The sequence below is a fragment of the Schistocerca cancellata genome, chromosome 10, assembly GCF_023864275.1.
Source record: "Schistocerca cancellata isolate TAMUIC-IGC-003103 chromosome 10, iqSchCanc2.1, whole genome shotgun sequence".
Taxonomy (NCBI): Eukaryota; Metazoa; Arthropoda; class Insecta; order Orthoptera; family Acrididae; genus Schistocerca; species Schistocerca cancellata.
This window is the reverse complement of record NC_064635.1, coordinates 157123712-157147842: the sequence shown is the minus strand read 5'-3', so window position 1 is coordinate 157147842 and position 24131 is coordinate 157123712. Positions and strand designations below refer to the sequence as shown.

The 24131-nt window shown below is 45.1% G+C and overlaps 9 non-coding genes across 9 annotated transcripts; all 9 read right to left on the bottom strand.

Moving 5' to 3' along the window:
• Positions 1-1464: 1464 nt before the first annotated feature.
• Positions 1465-1537, bottom strand: Trnaa-agc (transfer RNA alanine (anticodon AGC)). Its single transcript has one exon. It is a non-coding gene; the product is annotated as a tRNA-Ala (tRNA).
• Positions 1538-1959: 422 nt separating this feature from the next.
• Trnaa-ugc (transfer RNA alanine (anticodon UGC)) lies at positions 1960-2032 on the bottom strand. Its single transcript has one exon. It is a non-coding gene; the product is annotated as a tRNA-Ala (tRNA).
• Positions 2033-18984: 16952 nt separating this feature from the next.
• On the bottom strand, positions 18985-19056 carry Trnaa-ugc (transfer RNA alanine (anticodon UGC)). Its single transcript has one exon. It is a non-coding gene; the product is annotated as a tRNA-Ala (tRNA).
• A 1013-nt stretch (positions 19057-20069) lies between these two features.
• Trnaa-agc (transfer RNA alanine (anticodon AGC)) lies at positions 20070-20142 on the bottom strand. The gene has a single exon. It is a non-coding gene; the product is annotated as a tRNA-Ala (tRNA).
• Positions 20143-20565: 423 nt separating this feature from the next.
• Positions 20566-20638, bottom strand: Trnaa-ugc (transfer RNA alanine (anticodon UGC)). The gene has a single exon. It is a non-coding gene; the product is annotated as a tRNA-Ala (tRNA).
• A 1002-nt stretch (positions 20639-21640) lies between these two features.
• Positions 21641-21713, bottom strand: Trnaa-agc (transfer RNA alanine (anticodon AGC)). The gene has a single exon. It is a non-coding gene; the product is annotated as a tRNA-Ala (tRNA).
• Positions 21714-22136: 423 nt separating this feature from the next.
• Positions 22137-22209, bottom strand: Trnaa-ugc (transfer RNA alanine (anticodon UGC)). Its single transcript has one exon. It is a non-coding gene; the product is annotated as a tRNA-Ala (tRNA).
• A 1002-nt stretch (positions 22210-23211) lies between these two features.
• Trnaa-agc (transfer RNA alanine (anticodon AGC)) lies at positions 23212-23284 on the bottom strand. The gene has a single exon. It is a non-coding gene; the product is annotated as a tRNA-Ala (tRNA).
• A 423-nt stretch (positions 23285-23707) lies between these two features.
• Trnaa-ugc (transfer RNA alanine (anticodon UGC)) lies at positions 23708-23780 on the bottom strand. The gene has a single exon. It is a non-coding gene; the product is annotated as a tRNA-Ala (tRNA).
• Positions 23781-24131: the final 351 nt, after the last annotated feature.

Below are 24131 nucleotides of genomic sequence, written 5' to 3'. Positions count from 1 at the left end.
CATCTTAAAATAACATTATAACCAATTAATTATGTAAATGTCTACTGTCACAAAATGCACACAAAGTATTCCTCACAAGACAATGTTTATCCATTATCTGACTCAGTAAAAGTAAAACACAGATTAAAGACAATCTACTGAGGGAGGAAGAGACGGGGAATTACAGACCAGTAACTATTACACTGACATTATCTAAAATAACAAAATGTAACTAAAGCCAATAGTTAATTTTATAGGAGAAATATGCCCAGCATGGGTTTAGGAATTTTACATTTACCAGAACAACAGTTGTCTGTTTACTTTTTGTAACTAAAGCACTAGGTTAACAGAAGTTTGTGGCATATTTCGTGACTATTCAGTGGCCATTGTGTGTGCCACAACATATACTACTAGATATTCTCCTTGACTGTGTACTGGGGAAAGGGGCTGGTATAAAATAATCCAAGGAAAATGAAGATATCTGGAAAGAAAAGTGAACAGCACTATTACAAGTATTAATCCAAATTTTTAATATATTTAAATATCTGAAATTCTAGGTCAGAATACAAATATTATTATGGAAAGGATACATTGGTACTCACTGTGAAGACGAACATTTGATGTCCAGATAGACATGAACTCCTTCAGAAAAGACACACAATCAAGTCCAAATTACACAATGTGCATAAACCATAGACCTGTGCACCAGTATCCGAATCTGTAACTACAGCCAACTTCACGTAGACCTATTGCACCACCCACGTGGGATATACCTGGCGTGCGTGGGCAGTAAATAGTGGTAACGCGCTACTCTGATATGCACGGACACGTTGGCTGGTTGGTTTTTAGGGGTTCAAGGGACCAAAGACACGCACACGTTCGTACACACAAGAATTCCAAGTAGCTTCATGTTCTGGCATTACGACTACAAATCCGACTTTACACAACGCTCACGCTAGAGACATCCTTAATTACAACTGGACATCGCGCCTAAGCGAATGAGCACATTTCGCCTACGGCTTAGGCCGCCCTCCTAATGTGGCCGCTCCGTGTCTGCAGGCAGCGAGGGGCTGCAAGCTTCCTGTGTTCGCGCCTATGCCACCTCTGCTTGCTTGTCAGAGGCAGACAATCGCGAAACATACAACTCACTCCATGAATTGATTGCTACGGCATCTGTCATCAGCAGTCACAACTAGCAACACGAGTAGCAGCCGACTGCACGTAAAGAATGGGAATGTGCAGTGGGATTTTTGTGAACTCTGCGCAAGGCAGATCTTTCCGACATAGGTTTGAGAATCTTATGGAAACGCTTCGTTCTGTTTCTACATTAAGTGTAGTGGTAGGAGGAGGGTGCTTCCTGCGCATAACAGTACGCATGCCAATTGTGGCTGCTAATCGTTCGCTCGTATCGGCCTTGACACATTTGCTGGCGGTGAATTATGCCACTTGGATGGGAGTGTGCGCACGTTCGTGTGTTAAGAATTCTTGGGGCGCTGGGTATCGATCCCAGTACCTCTCGCATGCTAAGCGAGCGCTCTACCATCTGAGCTACGCCCCCCGATGTGCAATGGTGCGACATACAGCCGTATCAATGACACAGACCCTTTCACTCCCATTATTACGCAGACAAACACTACTCTCAATGTTTCCGTGAGGGAGTCTTTCAGGTTTCTTGCATTCTGTATCGAATCTTAGTTGGCCACAATCAAAGTGGCACGCACAACGTCGAAAATAGCGATCGGCCACCGCTCTTAGTAAGATGAACAACTTGTCCACTCTCTAGACTTCATTGCGGTTAGGCCGTAATACATAAGACAGATTTGCACTCGATGGCACCTCGAGAACAGCTGTGCTCACATTTACGTCTTGCTCTCCTTACGTCAGTATACATCATACGAGTCTGTGACGCTGGCTTTGCAACATATTGCGTGCCTTTAGGCTCTCCACGACCAACACTTATCACGCAATGACCACAAAACACGGAGGAGCCGGGGCTTGAACCCGGGACCTGTCACATGCAAAGCGAACGCTCTACCAACTGAGCTACGCTCCCAAGCAGAACCAAACTGCGCTGATCACCATTCTTTGCTACTCTGATGAGCACGGACACAATGGTTGGTTGGTTGGTTGGTTGGTTGGTTTGTAGGGGTGAAGGGGCCCGAGTACAAAGGCGCGGACACGTTCATATACACAGGAGTTCCAAGTAGTTTCGATGCTTGACGCTAGTGACAGCCTTATTTAGAGCTTCACGTCGCGCCCAAGCGAATGAGCACATTTCGCCTACGGCTAAGGCCGCCCTCCTAATGTGGCTGCTCCGTGTCTGCAGGCAGCGAGGGGCTGCAAGCTTCCTGTGTTCGCGCCTATGTTACCTCTGCTTGCTTGTCAGAGGCAGACAATCGCAAAACGTAGAACTCACTCCATGAATTGATTGCTACGGCATCTATCATCAGCAGTCACAACTAGCAACACCAGTAGCAGACGACTGCACGTAAAGAATGGGAATGTGCACGCACTGACCACAAAATATGGAGGCGCCGGGGATTGAACCCGGGACCTTTCACATGCAAAGTGAACGCTCTACCATTTTTTTTTTTTTTTTGAATCGAACCTGTAATCTTCGGCTCCGAAGTCCGACACCGTATCTTTTTTTTCTTTTTTTTTTTTTAATACGTTCACCGTTGCGTGCCTTCTTCGGCTAGCGTCTGCGCTTTGTTAGTGGATTTTTTTTATTTTCTTTTATTTTTGTGGTGGTGTATCTCAGGATCACTACCTCTCAAGCTCGTCTTCACTTAGTAATGGTATGAATGTTTCCGTGTCGTTCTGCATTCGTCGACGTTTCAGTTTCCTGAAGGTATGATTCTAAGTTGTCATCCCTTAGCGTTGAGAGGATGTTCGCCGAGATTACCGCCGTGCTATTTTCTTACAGTTATTGACTAAAAGTAACTGGGTACTATTGTATGTTCCTTGAGTTGGTGGAGACAAAAACAACAAAATCAGAGGTTTCTCTTTCAGCACCGTAAATAATAAATAGAAAAATAAAGTTCCGTATAGAGGAAAGATGGGTATCTAGAAAGAAATACTGCCTCGTTTGTGTTAAACTTCGTCAAATTAAACTATACTTGTCTTCTGGGTAACGTAAAAAAACAGAAATAAATACTCGCTCCACAAGTTTGGCATCCTATTGTATGCTGCTTCTCTTTGACCTTAGGTGCACACATTGTACCACCTATGAAGCAGTGGAGTCCTGAGAACTGACAAATAGATACCCTGATAATAGAAGAAAGAAATAAAAAAGCAATGATCGTACCCATTGGTTCGCATACTTAAAGCTTCCCATCATTCAAAGCAACGGTGAGAAAATTCTGAAATTTTTCTTTATACTTTCGTAATCGTTTGATCGCGTAATATTCGGCAATAAGATACATATGAAAATCAGAAAGTGTAGGCGTTTTAGTCGTCAGCATATAATATAGGTACTGTCCAATTAACCAGGTATAGCTATTATTTTTAGATTTCGGAAATAATTGCCAGTCAGGGTGGAATATATCTTGCAGTTTCTAGTATGATAAAAAAAAATATTTTTCTTACGTTAAATATATTTCAATTCTATCAATTTAAATCTGTATTTCATACTAGAATGCCGTGTTCCCAGTTGGCACAGCTTCGCTACAGGACACACGAAAGCGGTCGAAGACGTCCGTCCTCTGGTCGGCTCCTGATCGTTGTCAGAAGGAGGCTAGTTTCTGATTACGCAAAGACTTCTATTATTTGGAAAAGAACAACCCGGATTTCTTTACGTAATTAGTATGAATTTAATAATTACCTAAGGGACCTTTCACAATGAACAGTAAAAAAAATGCATTTGCAAATGAAATCATTAGTAAATGGGGCAGCTATGAATTGTATAGAAGACAAGGAGCGGCCTTCTGTCTACGACCAGGATGCCGCAGTATTCTCTGCTGTAGTAAAGGCTGTTTGACATTTATAAAAATAATATGCCATGGAGGATAAAAAAGTATAAAGGAAAAGAACAGAATAATAAGTCTGATAAACACTAAATATATTCAAACAATTCTCACTAGCAAAATTAGGGTTTATTTATAAACAATACAACTTACATAATTACTTTTCTAACAGTATGGTGCGATCAGATTTCAGCCTGTCCTGTGCTGTCTCCTTGGTTCACGTTTTTTTTTGTCACAAATTACAGTCATTACTTTTCTCCTTTCGTTGAAGACAATTCTTGCACTGTTCAACACCTCCGATAACAATAACTTGCTGATTTACAGTTTCGAACATGAATTACTTTAATTTTATTAATTAATAATGTTGTCTGCACGCTAGCAAGACCGCTCACTTTTTTTACTTAAAGTCGACCTCCTTTACGTTTTCACATAACAAGCAGAAGCACATTAAAATCTGAAGACCTACAAAAGTTTTCTACCGTCATCTTTTATTTAGATCGAAGCGGAACGTCAGTTCAGCTTCTGTTAAAATGTCTCTGACTGCGCAATCGATGTATTAGCGTCCGCGCTAGATGCGCATCTTTACAGTTATGTAAATTATACAAAACAAATGTCTTTCAAAGGGTACTCAAAGCTTTCATAGGACGGAAATACCAATAATATTACATCGCTTCCCGCGTGAGGAGTAATGAGTCTGAAAGATCGTTACGACTCACGCGCAGTCGTAATATTATTGGATTCACGTACTTAGTGAATGAAGTATTTAAGGATCTCTCCTTGTAGGAGCAAAACAAACATAACATAAGGCACATAGAATTATATACGTTTCATACTAAGTCGTCAAAGCTACTCACAGTTGCTTGATCATTAACAAACTTGGTTGTGGCATGATGCCATCATAAGTGTTCAAGGATTCCTTTTTTGCGTGTTCTCAAGAATTACTCTCATTCAGTCAATTGAAACATTGAAATACTAACATAGATACAAGTAGAAATTAAATACACATACAGATACATATATACATAAATATTGACAAGAAGAAAAAAAATTCGATTACAGTATTGGTGCATTTCCACCAATTTTGAACAGAACATGAAAATTTATCAGTCTTTCTCGTAGCGACGTCACTCTTCACTTTGTAGTTGGGAGTATTTCCCATGAACTCGGGTGATTTTCACAGGGGAATTCTTTCATCGCCTTTCACTTTCCACTGCACTACAACTGGGGATCACCTTTTCACATTCTGGTGGAAAACACTGGGAATTTCACTATGTGAAGGGGAAGTGATATTTCTTGACTCGACGATCCATCGGGTCATGTCGGGAATCAGGAAAGTTGATGACTGGTTCAATGACGAATGAGTCAGTTTGGTGGCTGTCTTAATCTCATTCCAATTCATGTTTCAGCACATGAAAATATAGAAAAAAAATCTGTATTAGGACTTTCTCATTAACTAGCATCTTAATCTAAGGGGATATAGAGTAAGAATAAGACAATAAAAATTACTACATAGACTATGTACATATACATTGTATATTATTCATATTTTGTGTCTAGATTTTATATTCTTTCGTTAGCAAATATTAGCAAAACACGTTTCGTCTTGTACAGGTCTTTCTTAAGCAATATATTTAGCAATATTGCCGTAGCAAGTTTCATAGTTAAGGAAAAGTCATCATTAGTGTCCTTTTAATGTAAATATAGTAAAATCGTGCGTAGTTTATCAACGTTTTATTATTTTTATGTCCATTTTCATCTCAAATCTGGAGCACGCTCTCGCCCGTTACGGAGAGGAATGCTTATTGTTGAGTGCGGGCCGGCGAGCAGTCATTGAACGTTGCCAGAGTGCTTCACAGTCACGTGGTAACGAACTGGCGGTTTGACAGCGTTGGCAGTCCGCGTCCTGCACGAGGCAGGTAGTTCAGTGGCTACTAACCCTTTTTTTTTTTTTAACTTGTGCATTCTGTTGAATCGTGGGTACTGGAGCAGCTCGTCAAGGCGACATGGTCAACCTGGACGGTAAATTGACTGCACCAGCAACGAAGAGCAGTCATCGATGAAAATGACTACTGTCACCTATTGCAGTAAGTACAATAGCTTGTCTATCCTTTGACTGATAGTCACTGTATCGTCGTTTCAACGTGAGAATACTTGTAATGCTACTTCGCACGCGGAACATCACACGTGTCCATAAGTTTATTACAGTTTTGATTCACACTAAAGATAACTAGTTTTTCGTGTCCATACATGTGTCAAATTACGATTTTACACACGTGTCCATTATTTTGTCACTGAGTCACACGCAGCAATCCATACGTGTCCATATAGGTGTCTCTGTACCACAGAGTAGCACAGGTAATGCTAAAATTACTTATCATGAAAGGATCATTTACAAAATATACATAGTTTTTTTTTATTACTGTCCAAGACCTAACGAAAAACGTGTTTGCTCTTCTGAATGGTGCTTCTGAAGCACGTTAGATTTTATATATATTTTAAATCTGATTCTTTTCCTTTTCTTATTGTTCTATAACAGCCTTTTTTTTTCTCGGTTACATCAATAATCAGTAAAATATACCCACTTTGGCGTGCCGAACAGTTCACGTTCAAAACTTCATCTAACAGAAATCGGGAAAATTATTCCTATTTCCTAGGATGCTTTTGCTCACAGCAAATCAGATTTACATCACGTTTCGATAAGTAACTGCAGATACGCATTAACCAACGAGCCACGAACGTCAATACACACAACATACACACGTCAAGTCTTTTGAACCAATTTCCAAATTTCTTCCCCACCGGGTAGGGTAGAAAGGTAAGAATGCTAAAGAAGAAAACTACAATAGGATAGTGCAAGGAAATGAAAGATACGAAGATAAATAATAGGTGAAATAATCAGTTGAGCAAATTCATTCTTCGGCTCCACCGTTTTTAGTGTCATCCACGTGGCATAACTTGACTTCAGTATTGAAATGTCGCACAAATCCGCTTCCAAAGCATCTTCAAATATATATCTCAAAATCACGGCATGCGGACATAGCAGAAGAATATAAGATTATCTCAGCCCTCAACTAGGTGTATTAATATCGAAGGTTTCTGTATAATACTCGTGACATAGGAATAGTCTCTCTAAGTTTCTCCAATACAGGACCTAATTCTTATTATAAATGCAAATTTCTTAACTGGTTGACTCATAGTAATAAATAAATTAAAGTTGCTCTCCAGTTGTGAGTACCACTATTCATTTCTTTGTATATTAACTATATGTTGCTGCTTATACTCGGTGTAATCTACAGATTACAATGTATCAGTTTTGCATCGTACATGGTTCTAGCGACTTAAAATATCAGTCCTTTGAAAGCTTAACTTAGGTTAATACTTCACATATACAGACATTCTGGTCTGAGTGAGGGATTTAAAGAAAACCTTTACTACTTGGTAAAAAGGAGATTTGCCATAACTTAAAACTAAAGCAGCAGGTGGCATTTTGGCACATCCCTTACTCAATTCAACGACTGCAGTCTTCTCGTGCTCAAGAAACTTAAAACTACCTTAAAACTAAAGCAAATCTTATTTTCCAAATCCGTAGAGTACCTTCTTCAATCACTTCATATCTTTCAAGCTCCATCATTACTTTGTGTCCACCTCACTCAAATGATTACGTCACCTGCAGAATACATGTACATGCTGTTGATTCACATACTTTCTAAACAGATCACACTCTTGTTTCAAGTTGCAGCTTAACATAATAAATGATATTTTTTTAATGTTTTTCATGGTACTTCTTTAGGTCTACATGGTGGTAAAGTCCTTTTATTCGTCCACTAACTGGATCTGCCAACACGTAACAGCCAATATGTGGCTTCCTGACTATAACAAACGGTCCTTCGTATAGGTGTTGCCACTTACGATTTTTACGTAAGATGAGAGATGGTTTGAAGTGTGTTCTCAGAAGAACACGCTCGTTCAGGTGATACGACAGAACTTTATTGACATGCTTGTCAAATGCCTTTTTTCTTAAATTGGCATGAGTTGTGAGAGAGATCAGGGCTTGTCTTAACTTATTATCTAGGTTGACTTCTGGACCTTCTATCTTGGGGATAGGATCAGTCCATTCATTGCTTTCCCTTTGCCTGGAGATTAGTTCTGAAGGTGTGAAACCGGTCAAAGTGTGCTTTTAGTTTTCCGCATGTTCATTAGATTGAATTTCGCTCACAATTACTTTTGAAGTACCGGGCGGTACGCTCGGTACGAAGTTTGCTTCCGTATTCCACCTAAGTTGCGAGCTATTTGCCGGAATTTCAGTCGAGATGGTGTGTGTTGGCGGGTTTGCTCGGGCATAATAGATGCGAGAATTTTGAGGTTCATGATTTTGACTTTGATAGTTAGTAAAAGGTGGAGGACTATTCCTAAAGTTTGGAGCATACTGTTGTTTGTATTGCTTGGAAGGATCTGGAGGATTTCTCCCTTAAGAACAATGCTGTAATCTAGGCTGGTTACCATACTGCTGTTGACTGCTGGTGTTAATCCAACGTCCTTTTCCATTGAAATTATTATTATTTTGGCGATCGTTATTGTAGTGATAGCGATCATTGTAATTAACTGGTGAATTACCGTATTGCTGTGGTGTTGTCTGGTATATGGGGTGGTACCTGTTTTGGTCCTGGAATTTATGTTTCTGCTTCCCGTTACGGCGATAGTAGTTGTTATTATCGCACGGATCGTCGTGTCCTTTACTGTTGTTGGGTTGGTATGACATACCTGAGTCTGCGCCTACACCGTGCGGCTGTGTAGTGTGCGGGCCAAGATTACAATTACTCCGCGCACTAGCATGCACGTCTTCTTGAATCATGTCAAGGTTGTCAAGTACTGACAGAAAAGCCTCCGTGTCGTCGTCACTGACATTTACTAACTTCTCCCTGATTGATACCGGTAGCTTTGACTTAAGGATCATAGTTACGTCCTTCGTGGAAATGGGCGTGTCCCAATATTGTATTTTTCGCAGGTATTTCTCGAAGTACCTACGGAGACCAGCACTTCTCGTATTAAACGGTTCAGCATTATATACCTCCTTTATAAGGCGTTGTTGTATGCCTGAACTCCAGAATTTGTTCAGAAATTGCTTTTCGAAGTCAGCGTAATTATTACATCTGTCAATTACTTCTGTTCCCCAGACAGAACCCTCTCCTTGAATGTAACCTACTATAAAGCGCATACGTTGCTTGTCATCCCAGCTCTCAGGAAAAACGCCATTAAATGACTTCAAAAAAACCATTGGGTGGATGTTGCGTTTCTCTGGCAGAAAAGGCTGGAACACGCGGTGCTTGAGAACGCTTTCTTCTTTCATTAGCTCGACAAGAGTTACTTGATCATTCTGGTTGCGTACTAACGGATTCTTACTGCTGTGTCCATGCACAAGTGGAGAGAATTCTACACGAGACACGGGATTATTATTGTATTCATGCTCTGAAGAAAGCAAGTGTGAATGCTCACTTCTATTGTCATTAGGAAAATCATTGACTTGTTGTTTCAACTGCTCGATTTCCTCAGTGAGGTGTCGTTTCCACTCGTGAAGATCTCGGTGAAAAACTCTACGAATCTCTCCTAATTCAGTGAGAATCGTATCTCCTGATGTACCTGGAGCAGCTAAAACTTCAACTGTGGCTGACTTAACGGCTTCTTTTAAGTCGTGTTGAACCTTGTTTTCTATGTACTGTTCCTTAGTCTCGACGCATTCTACAAATTCTTTTCCTATCGTGGAACGTACGTTGGCTGGAGCATCATTCACCCTCTTTTCAATGTTTATTTCGGATAGCGCCTGTGTCAGGTCATTGACCTGGCCTTGCAGAGTGACGACATTGTCTGCAAGCTTGTTTACTTTAGCTCCGACCTCAGCGGACTTTTTTGAAACTTCTGTTGTAACTGCCTGGCAACTTTCGATTTGTACTTTGATGTCTTTGTGCACGTTACCTACTGTGCTCTCACATGCATCTACCTTCTGCAGAATACCTTCTATCCTTTCATTAACTTTAGTACTTAATTCCGAGATATATTCCACCGTGACTGTCCTTATTCTTGCCTCTAAGTTGGCATCAATATTATCTAACCTATCTTTCATTGTACCAATCATGGTATTTAGGTCAAACCATTTTCGCTCTGTCTCCCGTTCCTTTTCCCTTTCTTTTTGTTCCCTTTCTTGTCTATCTCGTTGTTTTTGTAATTTATAAGCTTCCCTTTCCCGTTTCTCCTGTTCTCTATCACGTTGTTCTTGTAATTTATAAGCTTCCCTTTCCAGTTTCTCCTGTTTTCTTTCTTGAAAAAAAAAATTCTCATCATTTCAACCATCAAATTTTCTCCCGCTTGCTGTGACGATGATTGCTGTGACGATACGTCACGCACACCATCATCGTCTACCGTTCTCTCCATTCGCGAATCGGGTCTGCCTGTTCCCGTTCGCGAACATAGAGGGTATGACTTGACAACTGTGTCATCTCCGTCATCCAGACTGTTTGTCGGCTTTCCTTTGTCATCTGCCATGTTTATTTTCAAGTTTGTGACGTAACTGCTCAAAGAAATATTTCGCGGTACGCCGATCGTCAACTCTCAGATGCGCGCGCTGATATTCAAACGTCACACCGCGGTAGTTGACAATTGCAGAGCTATACCGGGTAGAAGACAAGATGGCACCTAACTTGAAAATAAGTGACAAACACCTACTAGACACTTAATCCAGCTATTATGGCATCCATCTTGTGTTCTTAACCGTAGCAACAATGAAGATGCTAATAATGCTAACAAATAAACTTTGCATGAAGAGATGATCAGAAACGAATTCTAACTACGTAAATAAGCAACTCTGCAAGGAAATAACAGCGATAGGATAAAATGAAGCAGTAAGGAAAGAAATTCCGGAAATCAGTTTTTTTTTATACAAGACGCGAGATTTTATGCGTAATGAAAACCGTACTCACATCAGTCGTTTTGCGCACTGCTGTTATTTCTCGATTTTTTTTTTTTTTACTTCCACGGTTTTGTTCAGTACTTCCTTTACGGCTTCCCGATGTCCACTGGATGATGTCATGAAACAATAACAGAACAGATTAAAATTTTTTATCAGGTCCCTGTTCGGGCGCCACATCTAGTATGATAAAAAAAATATTATTTTTCTTACGTTAAATATATTTCAATTCTATCAATTTAAATCTGTATTTCATACTAGAATGCCGTGTTCCCAGTTGGCACAGCTTTGCCACAGGACACACGAAAGCGGTCGAAGACGTCCGTCCTCTGGTCGGCTCCTGATCGTTGTCAGAAGGAGGCTAGTTTCTGATTACGCAAAGACTTCTATTATTTGGAAAAGAACAACCCGGATTTCTTTACGTAATTAGTATGAATTTAATAATTACCTAAGGGACCTTTCACAATGAACAGTAAAAAAAAAAATGCATTTGCAAATGAAATCATTAGTAAATGGGGCAGCTATGAATTGTATAGAAGACAAGGAGCGGCCTTCTGTCTACGACCAGGATGCCGCAGTATTCTCTGCTGTAGTAAAGGCTGTTTGACATTTATAAAAATAATATGCCATGGAGGATAAAAAAGTATAAAGGAAAAGAACAGAATAAGAAGTCTGATAAACACTAAATATATTCAAACAATTCTCACTAGCAAAATTAGGGCTTATTTATAAACAATACAACTTACATAATTACTTTTCTAACAGTATGGTGCGATCAGATTTCAGCCTGTCCTGTGCTGTCTCCTTGGTTCACGTTTTTTTTGTCACAAATTACAGTCATTACTTTTCTCCTTTCGTTGAAGACAATTCTTGCACTGTTCAACACCTCCGATAACAATAACTTGCTGATTTACAGTTTCGAACATGAATTACTTTAATTTTATTAATTAATAATGTTGTCTGCACGCTAGCAAGACCGCTCACTTTTTTTTACTTAAAGTCGACCTCCTTTACGTTTTCACGTAACAAGCAGAGGCACGTTAAAATCTGAAGACCTACAAAAGTTTTCTACCGTCATCTTTTATTTAGGTCGAAGCGGAACGTCAGTTCAGCTTCTGTTAAAATGTCTCTGACTGCGCAATCGATGTATTAGCGTCCGCGCTAGATGCGCATCTTTACAGTTATGTAAATTATACAAAACAAATGTCTTTCAAAGGGTACTCAAAGCTTTCATAGGACGGAAATACCAATAATATTACAAGTTGTATTGCGGATGGTGTCGTTCTATTAATAAGAGCCAGTTTCATTCTCGTCCAATTCCAGATTTGCATCTGATCTCTGCAGTATAATATGTGTTGCAATGTTTGAACATGGCCACATGTGTCGCAAGTCGGTGTAGGCCGTAAGTGGATCTTAGACAATTTCTCCCCCGCGGGCATCACCTCGTTCACAACATCATACCACACGGAACGAACTCAAAAATGGTTCAAATGGCTCTGAGCACAATGGGACTCAACTGCTGAGGTCATTAGTCACCTAGAACTACGTAAACCTAACTAATCTAAGGACATCACACACATCCATGCCCGAGGCAGGATTCGAACCTGCGACCGTAGCACTCGCACGGTTCCGGACTGCGCGCCTAGAACCGCGAGACCACCGCGGCCGGCAGGAACGAACTCGGGAACGAAGAAGAGTAGTGCTGATATTCATCCAAATTTGTCGCCAGTTCTTGCCAGGATACTTCATTTCTATAGAGTTATTCTGTTGCCGATTCGTAAAGACACTGTAGACAGCTGCAGCAGTGAATGGTTGCAGGTGTTGATGCACATAGCTGGACTCCACGTAATATCGGCGAATATGAACGAGGTCGGGATGGATATGTCCAACATATATCGGTGGCGTCATATCCGGTGGTCGTAACTGCTGGAATAGACGTGCTGTAAGACCTGTCTGACTACATCGTAAGATCCTTGATGTTCGAGCTAGAAAAATCGCTAAGCACTGTAATTCAACATCTTTAAGGGCTAGACTACCTTTATACCGAGGTAAAGCGGTAGCCTTGAAAGCGACTTTAAAAATATTACCTCGCCAAATGTACCAGCCTGCAAGGGCTAAAATTCTGTTTGCAATATCAGTAGGAATAGGGAGAACAGCGGCAACATGGTAAATCTTGCTGAGAACATAATAATTGACGAAATGTGCTCTCTGAATCCTGTCTAAAGACCGCATATTGTGCTCTCGAATCAAAGCTCGAAGGACGTTGAGCTTCTGTTCCCAATTCACTCTCACCATTTCCCGTGGATTCGGAGTGAGAATCAAACCAAGGTGCTTGAGCTGGTTGGTTGCCGCTAACCAAACGGTGTTCGCGAAGCGAGCTTGCGGACCTAAATGCAAGACTTTGGATTTCCGTTCGTTAAGGCGTGCACCGCAGGCGCTGGCATACCGGTGGACAAGCCGTCGCACGGTATCGAACTCTTCGTCGTTGTTGATAAGGACGCGATATCGTCCGCATAGGCATGACAGACGGTCTTTGTATTCAGCGTTTGAAGACCCGGTAAGGTGACGCAAAACGTCTTCAGTAGTGGCTCGATAGCAATGGCGAACAGAGTCGTAGAAAGCGGGCGACCTTGTCGCAAACCTTGTTGAATGGGCACAGGGGCTCTTAACTGGCCGTTGAATTTCACGCGGGAAGTCGTATTGCAGATACAGTTCCTTATTATCTGCACGAAATGCTGGTTGAAACCTAGTTTTTCCAGCGTTCTGAACAGAAATCCGTGGTTAGTCCTATCAAATGCCTTGTCGAAGTCAAAAAAGACTATTGCCAACGTGGTCTTGCAAATCCAAGTCAAATATGCAATATCTCGGTATTCGCACAGGGATCATTGATCGACCAGTAGCCACGTTCATGTGGTATGAACCAAGCACGTTACTAGGGACTGGCTTAAGTCTGGCATTCAGAATCCTAGCAAAGATTTTGAAATCTGCGTTGAGTAGGGTGATTGGTCGTAAGTTATTGAGTGAAGTCCCCTGTGACGGTTTGGAGACTAAGACTATCATGCCCTCAGTGAACTGCGATGGAAGAGCAGTATTCGTTAACAATTCATTATACATGATAGTTCGTCGCCGAAAACATCCCAATACCGAAGATAAAATTCAACCGGCAAACCGTCTGATCCTGCAGCTTTTCCTTTCGCCGCAGACGTAAGGATTGACTTCACTTCGAAGTTAGTTATGTTGGCCAGAAGCTGTGCGTGGTCGTCCGGATCCACCGATGCCGTAATGTTAGACAAAAATTCCTCTCCCGCCTCTACATCTGTGTCAGGCAGTGAGTAAAGTTGCCGGAAATGATTCCGAATAAAAGTCTTAAGCTCGCCTTGCTCATCATAAACACGACCTTCGTCATCTGTCAGTTGAGTAATGATTTTTTGTCTGCCTCTTTTAGCTTCCCGTATGACGTGGTACAAGGACGCTGACTCGTTAAAGGTGTCATCGGAAGCGCGTGCCCTGACTTGGGCTCCTGCCAGAGACTCACGAACCAAGGCGGTGATTTTGGCTTTGGTACGTTTAATGCGAAGGAGATTGCCAGGCAGTGCAGAGGAATCGTTATACAACTGGCGGAGAGCGGTAAAATAAAACTCCAACGTCTGTTTCTTCCAGTACGCCTTAGCCCTGGCAAACTGACAAATACACTCCTGGAAATTGAAATAAGAACACCGTGAATTCATTGTCCCAAAAAGGGGAAACTTTATTGACACATTCCTGGGGTCAGATACATCACATGATCACACTGACAGACCCACAGGCACATAGACACAGGCAACAGAGCATGCACAATGTCGGCACTAGTACAGTGTATATCCACCTTTCGCAGCAATGCAGGCTGCTATTCTCCCATGGAGACGATCATAGAGATGCTGGATGTAGTCCCGTGGAATGGCTTGCCATGCCATTTCCACCTGGCGCCTCAGTTGGACCAGCGTTCGTGCTGGACGTGCAGACCGCGTGAGACGACGCTTCATCCAGTCCCAAACATGCTCAATGGGGGACAGATCCGGAGATCTTGCTGGCCAGGGTAGTTGACTTACACCTTCTAGAGCACGTTGGGTGGCACGGGATACATGCGGACGTGCATTGTCCTGTTGGAACAGCAAGTTCCCTTGCCGGTCTAGGAATGGTAGAACGATGGGTTCGATGACGGTTTGGATGTACCGTGCACTATTCAGTGTCCCCTCGACGATCACCAGTGGTGTACGGCCAGTGTAGGAGATCGCTCCCCACACCATGATGCCGGGTGTTGGCCCTGTGTGCCTCGGTCGTATGCAGTCCTGATTGTGGCGCTCACCTGCACGGCGCCAAACACGCATACGACCATCATTGGCACCAAGGCAGAAGCGACTCTCATCGCTGAAGACGACACGTCTCCATTCGTCCCTCCATTCACGCCTGTCGCGACACCACTGGAGGCGGGCTGCACGATGTTGGGGCGTGAGCGGAAGACGGCCTAACGGTGTGCGGGACCGTAGCCCAGCTTCATGGAGACGGTTGCGAATGGTCCTCGCCGATACCCCAGGAGCAACAGTGTCCCTAATTTGCTGGGAAGTGGCGGTGCGGTCCCCTACGGCACTGCGTAGGATCCTACGGTCTTGGCGTGCATCCGTGCGTCGCTGCGGTCCGGTCCCAGGTCGACGGGCACGTGCACCTTCCGCCGACCACTGGCGACAACATCGATGTACTGTGGAGACCTCACGCCCCACGTGTTGAGCAATTCGGCGGTACGTCCACCCGGCCTCCCGCATGCCCACTATACGCCCTCGCTCAAAGTCCGTCAACTGCACATACGGTTCACGTCCACGCTGTCGCGGCATGCTACCATTGTTAAAGACTGCGATGGAGCTCCGTATGCCACGGCAAACTGGCTGACACTGACGGCGGCGGTGCACAAACGCTGCGCAGCTAGCGCCATTCGACGGCTAACACCGCGGTTCCTGGTGTGTCCGCTGTGCCGTGCGTGTGATCATTGCTTGTACAGCCCTCTCGCAGTGTCCGGAGCAAGTATGGTGGGTCTGACACACCGGTGTCAATGTGTTCTTTTTTCCATTTCCAGGAGTGTACATTTCTTTATGTGCGGCTTCACTAACTCCGTCCACCAATGAACACGCTCCCTATATCTTTGTCGTCGCTGGAGGCACCATTGCCACGTTGCAATAAGATCCTTCTTCAGGTCGCCGTCGTTCAACAGGGCGACGTTCAATTGCCATACGCCTCGACCCAAAAAGGTTTTCTGCGAGACATGCCGAAGCGTGATGTGATACGCACAGTGGTCGCTAAAATTAACAGGCCATATTTCACAATCCCTGGCAGCGCTTAAAATGTCTTTAGAGACATAAAACCTATCCAGACGACTAGCGGAGGCAGCGTTAACATAAGTATATCCGGTCACCTGCGGGCGAAGTGAGCACCAGGTATCTTGTAAGTCCAGCCCATCAATTAAATCTCGCAACTCCAAACAAAAATTAAAATTCGGACACTGGTCTTCTCTGCGTACAACACAATTAAAATCGCCGCCCAATAAATCTTCGAACAACCACAGGATAATAATGGCACAATTTCATCGCGATAAAAAACACTCCTATCCCTTCGGCCTGTAGATCCAGTCGGGGCATAGACGTTGATCAAAAGCAAATCGTCGAATTGTACGACAATCCCTCTACCCGTTTCTAAAATCGCTCGAGGTCTGCAAGTGATGCCCGCTTTGTACAAAATTGCAGTCCCTGCCTCATCGCCGATATTGGTCCGCCGCTCGTGGTCTCGCGGTAGCGTTCTCGCTTCCCGAGCACGGGGTCCCGGGTTCGATTCCCGGCGGGGTCAGGGATTTTCACCTGCCTCGAGATGACTGGGTGTTTGTGTTGTCCACATCATTTCATCATCATCCAGGAAAGTGGCGAAATTGGACTGAGCAAAGATTGGATAATTGTACGGGCGCCGATAACCACGCAGTTGAGCGCCCCACAAACCAAAACATCATCATCATCATCATCGCCGATATTGATGATGGCCTCATAGCCTGTGACATTCCCGACCTTGGGTGTGACGACTTCTTGTAGGAAAACGATATCTATATCGGCGGCGTACACATAGTCAGTCAAACATTTTAATTTTACATCAGATGTTATTCGATGTATATTAGCAGTTGCAATTTTGTAATCCCGCATAAGAAGGGGTGATGCCATGTTAATGCGTATCGTCAGCCCAGGAAGGCTACCTGCTCGACCCCGGCGATGGAGTGGTATCCATAAATGCATCGGGTCCAGAACTGTCGACATGCATCACCACATCGGTCTCCTCTGAATGCTGCACGACCTGTTCTCCATCGTCTGTGACGATTCTCTCCCATTCATCGGTCCGGAACTGCTTGATAGTACGCTGCAGTTTCTGTTCAAGAGTACGAGTTTCCTCTTCACTCTGCTTACGGACCGATTTCTTTTGTCGTCCTTTCTTCTGAGGACGGACGTCCTCAACGTGTTCGTTATTGTCGGGTTTCGCAGTGGTAGGAGTAGCACCCGTGGGAGACTGTTCGTTGCCGGAAACTGCCCTTAGCGGAGAAGACACTTCAATCGGGTGGGAAACTCGCGGCTGGTCACCAGAGTCCTCAGGTGGAAGACTCTCCACAGATGGGTGCATATGTTGATCGGGCAACCCAGGCGGAAGTTCCACACGGACCACGCCAGCATCGGAAGGGCGCGAATTTCCGGCCCTTTCGTTTGCATAGTTTTCCACGTCAGAATCAACGGGCATTCGGCTCGCCGTAGCGTTGTTTACATCGGCGGCGGGCACGTCTGGCACAACCTCAGCCGCGTGCAGCTGTGGCGCGCTAACGACAGACGGACCGACAAGGCTCTCGGCATACGTCGGCCTATTGCCATCCTGCCCTGCTGCAAGGGCATCACGTTCTCGTAAAACACAACGCACTGGTTTAGCACGGGGACACGCGGCCTTCAGATGGTCCGTAGAGCCACAAAGTACACAAGTACGTGGTTGCCCCTCGTACATAACGAGGGCACGGAAGCCTTGTACCACGACATTCGACGGGATATGCTTGGATAGGTCAATTCGTGCTACCCTGACACCATTATCCACATTGAAGTGTTTAAGTCCACTCCACTGCTCTTGGTGAATGTCCAATACGTTCCCATACTGGGACAGACATTGCCGAATACGATCAAGTTCAATTTCAAATGGAAGGTTGAATACAAGGACCGTGCGCAGACCTAACCCAGCATGGGTAACGACAACTTTACAAATTTCATCATCAGAATTAACGAACTCGGCAGTACACTTACTTAAGTCCATTACAAGTTTCAAGCAGACAGCATTCGCCAGGAAATCGTATGAAAATCCAAAAACTTCCTCGTCTTTAAGACCCAATCTGTCGAAGAAGAAATCGACTAATTCGTGGACCTGTGGTCGGCTATAACCGAACGGGAATTGGAAACGCAACGTGTAACGGCGTAACTCATCATCCATGGCAAAGGCCATGATGTAATTACAACGCCCAACCAGCTACAGGCGCCGCCAAACACGCGCGGAGCGAGCACTCCGGCAGGTCTGCACACGGCCGCTACTACGGCGGAACAGAACCATCTGAGCTATGCCCCCTGATGACAAATAGTGCTACATACAACCATATCAATATCACAGACCCTTGCACTACCATTATTCCGCAGACAAACACTACTCTCATTGTGTCCGTGAGGGTGTCTTTCAGGTTTCCTGCATTCTGTATCGAATCGTAGTTGACCAAAATTAAAGTGGCACGCACAACGTCGAAAATAGCGTTCGGCCACCGCTCTGAGTAAGACGAACGTGTTGTCCACACTCTAGACTTCATTGAGGTTAGGCCGTTATACCTAAGACAGATTTGCACTCGATGAGACCTCGACAACAGCCGGTCCTCACATTCACGTCTTGCTCTCCTTACGTCAGTATACATCACATGAGTCTGTGACGCTGGCTTTGCAACATCTTGCGTGTCTTTAGGCTCGCCGCGACCAACACTTACCATGTACTGTCCACTAAACATGGAGGCGCGGGGCTTGAACCCGGGACCTTTCACATGCAAAGCGAACGCTCTACCAACTGAGCTACGCCCCCAAGCGCAACAAAACTGCGCTGTTTTCCATCCTTTGCTACTCTGATGTGCGCGGACATGATGGTTGGTTGGTTTATAGGGGCGAAGGGACCAGTGTACAAAGGCGCGATCACGTTCATATGCACAAGAGTTCCAAGTAGTTTCGATGCTCTGGTATTACGACTACATATTCCGTCTGTATTTAACGTCTTAAATTGAAAGGACAGTCACAAATTGCTCCGTTTTCACTCCTTGTCGACAATCACACAGCGCCTGAGGTAACAAGCACATCTGAAGCCCCATTGTGCACTCGACTGTTGATGCCAACTCACTGCCTTGCACTTTACTACTGTGTACCACTCTTGTCGTCCAACTGCAAAAGACTGGGCCACAACAAGTTTCCGCGTCTCCATTGCACTGCGCAAACTACGAAACGCTCCCCAAACATTGCACTCACCCATACAGACGACTTTTCCGACTTTACACGACGCTCACGCAACGCCCACGCTAGTGACAGCCTTATTTAGAGCTTGACGTCGCGCCCAAGCGAGTGAGCACATTTCGCCTACGGCTTAGGCCGCCCAACTAGTGTGGCTGCTCGGTCTCTGCAGGCAGCGAGGGGCTGCAAACTTCCCGTGTTCGCGCCTATGTCACCTCCGCTTGCTTGTCAGAGATAGAGTGTCGCAAAACATACAACTCACTCCATGAATTGATTGCTACGGCATCTGTCATCAGCAGTCACAACTAGCAACACCAGTAGCAGCCGACTGCACGTAAAGAATGGGAATGTGCAGTGGGATTTTTGTGAACTCGGCGCAAGGCAGATCTTTCCGACATAGGTTTGAGAATGTTAAGGGAAGACTTGTACTGGTTCTAAATTAAGTATAGGGCTGGGAGGAGGGTGCTTCCTGCGCGTAACAGCACGCTTGCCAATTGTGGCTGCTAATCGTTCGCTCGTATCTGCCTAGACACATTCGCTGGCTGTGAATTATTTCACTTGCATGGCAGTGTGCGCATGTTGGTGTGTTAAAAATTCTGGAGACGCTGGGTATCGATCCCAGTACCTCTCGCATGCTAAGCGAGCGCTCTACCATCTGAGCTACGCCCCCTGATGACGGATAGTGCTACATACAACCATATCAATATCACAGACCCTTGCACTCCCATTATTCCGCAGACAAACACTACTCTCAATGTGTCCGTGAGGGTGTCTTTCAGGTTTCCTGCATTCTGTATCGAATCGTAGTTGGCCAAAATTAAAGTGGCACGCACAACGTCGAAAATAGCGTTCGGCCACCGCTCTGAGTAAGACGAACGTCTTGTCCACACTCTAGACTGCATTGAGGTTAGGCCGTTATACCTAAGACAGATTTGCACTCGATGACACCTCGACAACAGCCGGTCCTCACATTCACGTCTTGCTCTCCTTACGTCAGTATACATCATATGAGTCTGTGACGCTGGCTTTGCAACATCTTGCGTGTCTTTAGGCTCGCCGCGACCAACACTTACCATGCACTGTCCACAAAACATGGAGGCGCCGGGGCTTGAACCCGGGACCTTTCACATGCAAAGCGAACGCTCTACCAACTGAGCTACGCCCCCAAGCGCAACAAAGCTGCGCTGTTTTCCATCCTTTGCTACTCTGATGTGCGCGGACATGATGGTTGGTTGGTTTATAGGGGCGAAGGGACCAGTGTACAAAGGCGCGATCACGTTCATATGCACAAGAGTTCCAAGTAGTTTCGATGCTCTGGTATTACGACTACAAATTCCGTCTGTATTTAACGTCTTAAATTGAAAGGACAGTCACAAATTGCTCCGTTTTCACTCCTTGTCGACAATCACACAGCGCCTGAGGTAACAAGCACATCTGAAGCCCCATTGTGCACTCGACTGTTGATGCCAACTCACTGCCTCGCACTTTACTACTGTGTACCACTCTTGTCGTCCAACTGCAAAAGACTGGGCCACAACAAGTTTCCGCGTCTCCATTGCACTGCGCAAACTACGAAACGCTCCCCAAACATTGCACTCACCCATGCAGACGACTTTTCCGACTTTACACGACGCTCACGCTAGTGACAGCCTTATTTAGAGCTTGACGTCGCACCCAAGCGAGTGAGCACATTTCGCCTACGGCTTAGGCCGCCCAACTAGTGTGGCTGCTCGGTCTCTGCAGGCAGCGAGGGGCTGCAAACTTCCCGTGTTCGCGCCTATGTCACCTCCGCTTGCTTGTCAGAGACAGAGTGTCGCAAAACATACAACTCACTCCATGAATTGATTGCTACGGCATCTGTCATCAGCAGTCACAACTAGCAACACCAGTAGCAGCCGGCTGCACGTGAAGAATGGGAATGTGCAGTGGGATTTTTGTGAACTCGGCGCAAGGCAGATCTTTCCGACATAGGTTTGAGAATGTTAAGGGAAGACTTGTACTGGTTCTAAATTAAGTATAGGGCTGGGAGGAGGGTGCTTCCTGCGCGTAACAGCACGCTTGCCAATTGTGGCTGCTAAACGTTCGTTCGCATCTGCCTAGACACATTCGCTGGCTGTGAATTATTTCACTTGCATGGCAGTGTGCGCATGTTGGTGTGTTAAAAATTCTGGAGACGCTGGGTATCGATCCCAGTACCTCTCGCATGCTAAGCGAGCGCTCTACCATCTGAGCTACGCCCCCTGATGACGGATAGTGCTACATACAACCATATCAATATCACAGACCCTTGCACTCCCATTATTCCGCAGACAAACACTACTCTCAATGTGTCCGTGAGGGTGTCTTTCAGGTTTCCTGCATTCTGTATCGAATCGTAGTTGGCCAAAATTAAAGTGGCACGCACAACGTCGAAAATAGCGTTCGGCCACCGCTCTGAGTAAGACGAACGTCTTGTCCACACTCTAGACTGCATTGAGGTTAGGCCGTTATACCTAAGACAGATTTGCACTCGATGACACCTCGACAACAGCCGGTCCTCACATTCACGTCTTGCTCTCCTTACGTCAGTATACATCATATGAGTCTGTGACGCTGGCTTTGCAACATCTTGCGTGTCTTTAGGCTCGCCGCGACCAACACTTACCATGCACTGTCCACAAAACATGGAGGCGCCGGGGCTTGAACCCAGGACCTTTCACATGCAAAGCGAACGCTCTACCAACTGAGCTACGCCCCCAAGCGCAACAAAGCTGCGCTGTTTTCCATCCTTTGCTACTCTGATGTGCGCGGACATGATGGTTGGTTGGTTTATAGGGGCGAAGGGACCAGTGTACAAAGGCGCGATCACGTTCATATGCACAAGAGTTCCAAGTAGTTTCGATGCTCTGGTATTACGACTACAAATTCCGTCTGTATTTAACGTCTTAAATTGAAAGGACAGTCACAAATTGCTCCGTTTTCACTCCTTGTCGACAATCACACAGCGCCTGAGGTAACAAGCACATCTGAAGCCCCATTGTGCACTCGACTGTTGATGCCAACTCACTGCCTCGCACTTTACTACTGTGTACCACTCTTGTCGTCCAACTGCAAAAGACTGGGTCACAACAAGTTTCCGCGTCTCCATTGCACTGCGCAAACTACGAAACGCTCCCCAAACATTGCACTCACCCATGCAGACGACTTTTCCGACTTTACACGACGCTCACGCTAGTGACAGCCTTATTTAGAGCTTGACGTCGCACCCAAGCGAGTGAGCATATTTCGCCTACGGCTTAGGCCGCCCAACTAGTGTGGCTGCTCGGTCTCTGCAGGCAGCGAGGGGCTGCAAACTTCCCGTGTTCGCGCCAATGTCACCTCCGCTTGCTTGTCAGAGACAGAGTGTCGCAAAACATACAACTCACTCCATGAATTGATTGCTACGGCATCTGTCATCAGCAGTCACAACTAGCAACACCAGTAGCAGCCGGCTGCACGTGAAGAATGGGAATGTGCAGTGGGATTTTTGTGAACTCGGCGCAAGGCAGATCTTTCCGACATAGGTTTGAGAATGTTAAGGGAAGACTTGTACTGGTTCTAAATTAAGTATAGGGCTGGGAGGAGGGTGCTTCCTGCACGTAACAGCACGCTTGCCAATTATGGCTGCTAATCGTTCGCTCGTATCTGCCTAGACACATTCGCTGGCTGTGAATTATTTCACTTGCATGGCAGTGTGCGCATGTTGGTGTGTTAAAAATTCTGGAGACGCTGGGTATCGATCCCAGTACCTCTCGCATGCTAAGCGAGCGCTCTACCATCTGAGCTACGCCCCCTGATGACGGATAGTGCTACATACAACCATATCAATATCACAGACCCTTGCACTCCCATTATTCCGCAGACAAACACTACTCTCAATGTGTCCGTGAGGGTGTCTTTCAGGTTTCCTGCATTCTGTATCGAATCGTAGTTGGCCAAAATTAAAGTGGCACGCACAACGTCGAAAATAGCGTTCGGCCACCGCTCTGAGTAAGACGAACGTCTTGTCCACACTCTAGACTGCATTGAGGTTAGGCCGTTATACCTAAGACAGATTTGCACTCGATGACACCTCGACAACAGCCGGTCCTCACATTCACGTCTTGCTCTCCTTACGTCAGTATACATCATATGAGTCTGTGACGCTGGCTTTGCAACATCTTGCGTGTCTTTAGGCTCGCCGCGACCAACACTTACCATGCACTGTCCACAAAACATGGAGGCGCCGGGGCTTGAACCCGGGACCTTTCACATGCAAAGCGAACGCTCTACCAACGGAGCTACGCCCCCAAGCGCAACAAAGCTGCGCTGTTTTCCATCCTTTGCTACTCTGATGTGTGCGGACATGATGGTTGGTTGGTTTATAGGGGCGAAGGGACCAGTGTACAAAGGCGCGATCACGTTCATATGCACAAGAGTTCCAAGTAGTTTCGATGCTCTGGTATTACGACTACAAATTCCGTCTGTATTTAACGTCTTAAATTGAAAGGACAGTCACAAATTGCTCCGTTTTCACTCCTTGTCGACAATCACACAGCGCCTGAGGTAACAAGCACATCTGAAGCCCCATTGTGCACTCGACTGTTGATGCCAACTCACTGCCTCGCACTTTACTACTGTGTACCACTCTTGTCGTCCAAC